Source organism: Nothoprocta perdicaria, unplaced genomic scaffold (genome assembly GCF_003342845.1).
Source record: "Nothoprocta perdicaria isolate Ctin4 unplaced genomic scaffold, notPer1 scaffold_182, whole genome shotgun sequence".
NCBI lineage: Eukaryota > Metazoa > Chordata > Aves > Tinamiformes > Tinamidae > Nothoprocta > Nothoprocta perdicaria.
Window position 1 is genome coordinate 670,835 of NW_020455005.1, and position 5,562 is coordinate 676,396.

Here is a 5,562-nt window from a genome sequence, read left to right on the forward strand (position 1 = left end):
GGCGGAGGATGAGGAAGGCGGCGGCCGGGCCGGACGCCTCCGTGTCCTCCCCGCTGTTCGGAGCGCGGTGCGGGCCCGGCAGAGCCGCCTCCCGTCCCCGCGGCTCCGTGTGCAGCGGCGCCGGGCTGGCACCGCGAGCCCCGCGCTGCCGGCATCGGCGCTGCCCGACGGGCCCCGGCCCCGCTGCCCCCCTAACCTGCACCCGCGGCTTCCGAAGGGACCCCGCGTTACTCCCTGCTCTCCTCACCTCCATTCGCTCAGCGTCGCGGTGCCGAGGGACCGCAGTGCCACACGGGTCTCCTTGTCACCACGGGCCACCAAATCCCTCCCCGAGATGTCTGTTCCAGCGGCGGGAGCCCCTGGCAGCTCCCAGCCTGGCTCAGGCAATGCTGCATTTGTTTATGTGTTTTTATGACCAAAAAAAAATGCAAAAATGAAAATAACGCTTATTGCTCCTATTTTAATTACAATCAAATCGTTCAGCCCGTGTAAAGAGCGAAGTCCGTCTGAATTTCTCCTCCCAGTTTACCATTAGATGGCAGTAAATAGCTCCCGCTCAGCTGGGCTCGCAGGAGCTTCCCGCGGGAAAACAAGCCGGCAAACACACAAAAAGTACGCCAGGTTCTCGACAGCGACGTTTGGTGGGATGCTGGGATGCTCTTGTTTGTTTGCTTTGTTTTCCAAATTCCAAACCATATGACACCACAGCAACATAGGGCAAAATGTTGGCTGTGCCAAGAGGGTGGTGCTCCATGAGACCTCTTGGAGTGACAAATAGTCCGACCAAGATGTTTTCTCCTTCTCATAGTTACTGTCATGCCATCCTTCATTATTTTTTCCCCCCAATGGAGTCTTATCCTATCTAGAGAGTCAAATTCCTCTCCTATTTATGATTTTCATTTTGCGTATTTTGATATTCTCCCTACGATATTCACTGTCCTTGTGACCAGTCTCATTGGGAGACTAGAGTCTCAAGAACATTTGACCTGTGCCTTGGGCTCTTTGATCAGGAATCCCTTTCCCTCTCCTCTGTTTCTCTTTTTGGCAGCTCTGTTTCTCTGGAAGGTCAGTCAGGGGCGGCAGCACCCCTGCCTGCTCGCGGCTGCGGCCGTGCCAGCCAGGAGCACCACGTTGTCATTCCAGCCCTGCAGGAGCTACAACCCTGACGCCCGAAATTCCACATCTCACCACACTGCCCGTTGCCGGAGCTTCAGCGCTGCCTTTCCGGAGCCAGCCGCCCTTTAGGTGACACTGCTCTTTTCCAGGTGACTCAACCACCTTCTCCAGCGTTATTCCCGTCTGGGGAAGCGGAGTGTCCCCGTGTGTGTGCCTCCAATAAAGCTGCCCACGTGCATTCGGATAACGAGCTACATCCCCGCCGAGGGCCAGTTCATCTCTTCCAGTAATCCGTGGCCCTTTTGACCTTGGAGATGTTTTTATTTTCTTCGCCTCTAGTCCAAAGGCAATTTGTCTTGTTTGCAGCTTACATCCAGTCAGAACGTAACCTTTTCTGAAAGAGAAGAAACCCTTTGCTGACGTGACCGAGGCCTCACAGAGCTCATTCAAATAATGAGCTAAATCTCCCGCATGCTCTGTAGCCTCTTCTTAAACATTACAGATAGATAACAAACACAAAGGTGAGGTGCTTGAGCTTCAGCTGTTGTTTTATATTTCTTTAAACAACGGAGATGCAGCCACTAAAGTAACATGTTTTATTTGTGCATCCTTTTCAGTATCTCAGTGATTTTGCTTACATCTGTAGTGGAAAGCTGCGTTGAGCCATGACCAGAAAGAAGATGGCAACGGGCAGGGCAGACTGCTCTGACCAGCACTAAAGAACCTGATAGAGGCCCCCCAATAGGTCAGAACATAGTGACCCTCCGAGGCCCCAAATTGATAGCTTTGATAGAGAAAATCAGGGCAATGGCAGATGTTAAACAGAAGACAGCAAAGTTGGAAGTAGCTTCCTGCACTCAGCCTGGGCCGGATTCAGTCCTGCTATGAAAGGCTCCAACACCTCTGCTGCTAATCCCTGAATTTCCCAATCCAGGAGAGATTTGCAGTTAGACTCATTATTTTTTTCGTTTACTCTCTTGTTATCTAAAATACAGTGACTTCCATATAGGAAAAAGTTAATATGCTGTTTTCTAAGACAGGCTAAAGACCTTCAGTCCCTCTGCAGTGAACAAGCTCAAGCTCTAGGATTGACTCTAGAATTTATCCAGTTACTGCCAGCAGCAGGTAGCAAATAGAATAAAGAGGAAAAGCAATCAGTTAAGCATTTGTTATTTGTATTTTACTTATTGGATGTAACAACTACACTCTCGGTGACCAAATGTTAATTAGTGTGAATTATTTGTTTACTTCTGTGTTTATTTCAAATTAATTGCTCTGCTGTTTAGAATATAAGGTCCTCTTCTCTAACTGATAGTAACTAATTCAAGATATATGCTTGCAAGGCTAACACAATTAATTTCCAATGAAGGAATATAGATTGTTCCTCCATCTGCATTCAATTACAGATTTCTCTCTCTCTTCTTCTTTTTTATTTTTTTCCCTGTGTTTTTAAGAGCAGAAAAGGCTGCTCAGAGCAGTGTAGTTTCCCCCGTGGCCAAGGGACAAAGCTCTCTTCATTGGCATTTATAAACACGCTGCGTTAGGAACGAGAAATGCATCTCCACACTTCTATACCCCCTTGATGTAATTAAAGGTGTGCTTGGGATGGATGGAATATCATAGATAAGCAGATTGTTGGGCTTGAGGCAACCTCGTTCTTTCACAATGTCCAGAGGTGTAAAAGAAAGTCCATGAACACGCAGAGGGAGGCCTGGATGGTCTGTCTTCCATGCCAGGGTCTCTTTGCCATCCTTACTACTTAAACTCCGAATATTCTCCCTGCTAAATGACCAGCCCTTCTCCGTGTGGTGCCTGATAACATCCTGTAGCGGTGAGTTCACCATCTCAGAGATATATGAAGTCCTAACAGTCTTAATGATCCGTGATATATGTATTTTAGCAGTCTATCTTTTCAACTCCTTGACTGTCCCCTTTTTGTCCTAATATGAAATGCGAAGAGCTGATGACCTGCCTTCGAGATGTTGTTCATCTATATGCTCTTGTTCATCATTTAATCACATTTATTCTTATTTCATCTTCAACAACAACAGCTCCAACTCTTTCAGTTCCTGTTTATGAGAATTCTCCATGCTTCGTATCGTTCTCATTATCTCATTCTCTTCCTGCCTCTCCCATAACCAAAACAGAATTTACCCAGAAAAGGTCACGGAACAGTAAGCCTTTCAGGATGAAAGACGAGGCAATTAGACCATTTCAATCAAGAAGTAAGAGCAGAAATTAATTCTAAAACTAACTATTCCTTAAGGCAACCCCCTTTTTATATAAAAGACCCTTTTTATAACTATGGGTGAAAATCTACCCTGCCAGCAGCAAAAGAAGGTAGCAATTAAATATAAAAAGTAAGCAAACAATAACAAACAGAAAAGGAGAATAAAAGAATATTAGATTCAAGTTGCTAGTAACAATTTTGCGTATGTCCTAAGAGAAGATAAAGACATCCACTGTTATCAGAGAAAATTCTTGGTTGGCATTACTAAAGGGGAAAAAAAAAGTGAAATATGTCATGGATAAAAAGAAATCCTAAAAGGTCACATACAAATGATGATGGATAATTGGGTGGCTGGTGGGTAAATGATGATTAATAAGGATGCAGAGATTTTCAGTGAACATTTTTTACAGTTCTTTTGAAAGAAATAGAATGAAATGATAGCATAACGTCAGGATAACTAACTGCTTTTTAGCCCACTGGTACCTGAACTGATGCAGAATATCATATTGAGGGCAGAAACCACAGGCTGTCGGAGATAGCGCTCAAGAGATGGTGAGAAGAATTTTGTTCCACTAATTATGATTAGTTATAAATCATACAATGCTAGGGAAATTCAAGGAGCCCGTAAAGTGCTAACATTGCATTCATGTTGAAGAAATACATCAAGATAATCTCAAAATTGCATCAGACCACAAATATTATGAGGCTGCTGCTGCTAAAACAATACATTTATTTCCAAGCTGCATGAACAGAATTGCTGTAAGTGGAATTTTCATCTGGAGTAGAGAGAGCGTGGACAAAATAGAGTATGGACAAAACGATATAATGGAGTTGAAGACGGACTGGAGAGAGCGCAAACAAAAGGAATAAAAATGCAAAGAGGTTTAGGAAACCTATGAAGAAAGGTTGAAAGAACTGGACCTGTTCCTCAAAAAGAGGAAAAAATGTAGTAGCAAATATCTGAGTTAAGCTGCTGGAGTCTGATGATAGTGAGGGATGTAGGTGCCTCCGGGGTGAGAGTTCTCTCCTTCAGGTGTCTGTGTTAGAACAACATCTCATATAGACCCGTAATCTGTTACAAAGTGTCACGAATTAAAGGAAAGCTGCACAGTTTTGGCACATATCATGCCAGCCTGGCAATCCCAAGTAATTCCTGGTCATGATTCAGGGGTTGGCCCAGACCACAGACCAACAGGGAGGCTGGATTCACTCCTCCTTTTCTGGAGGCTAAGACAGTTTAACAGCATGGATGTGCCAAGTCCTACTCGCCGGCCCCAAGGCCAAAGCAACAGTCTCTGCTGCTGCTTAATTTGTTTGTGTTGATGCAGCCCAAGAGTTGGTTTGACGTGGGGAGAAAGGTGCCCCTTTGAGCACAGCTGATGCCCTCCCAAAAGGTGCTTGCTGATACCAGTCCTTAAAGTTAGCCTGGAAGTCACGAGATCAATTGGATCAAAGCAGCAATCCATACACGTTTCTACTTGAGTGTCTCCTTCTGGAATCATAATCTCGCTTCTGCTTAAACTTCCATCATCGTCATCCCACGGCTTTGCTCGCTTCCACAACCATGTAACCGTAATTGAGCAGCCTGACGCTTTTTGCATCAGATAGATAGGAAAGAAACCATTTCTCCTTCAAAACCTGGCATTGGAAATTTCACAGACCTGTCTAAGAGATTTAGGAGCGTAGGATCTCACAATATTTGAGTGTAGGTAGCACAACTCTGACAGCTGAAGAGCAAGAACAAGTGGTTAAGCCAAGACTAGTCCTCAGGAATTGCCCTCAGTGATCTGGCTACACTTATTTTGCCTGAATTTAAATATATTATATTAATTTATATTAATATACAGCTTGTCCAAATTTAAATATATTACTTATTAGTCTCTGAGATGACTTCCAAGAAACCTGTTTCCTTTTATAGATGACTATTTTTTATTCTAGTCATTTTAGCTGAACTTGTTTGCTAGCATGTTATACAAAGCAGCGTATTTTTTGCTTCTGATCACTGGATTGAAGGTTTTGTCGACTGCCAACTCGACTCGTCTTAAAAGTTACCATTGGCATATACAGATAAGCCTATATTTTGTCCGAGAGACTGAAGGAGCTTTAGCTCTTTTTCCTAAGTCTTTTCTTTTCTTTTCTTTTCTTTTCTTTTCTTTTCTTTTCTTTTCTTTTCTTTTCTTTTCTTTTCTTTTCTTTTCTTTTCTTTTCTTTTCTTT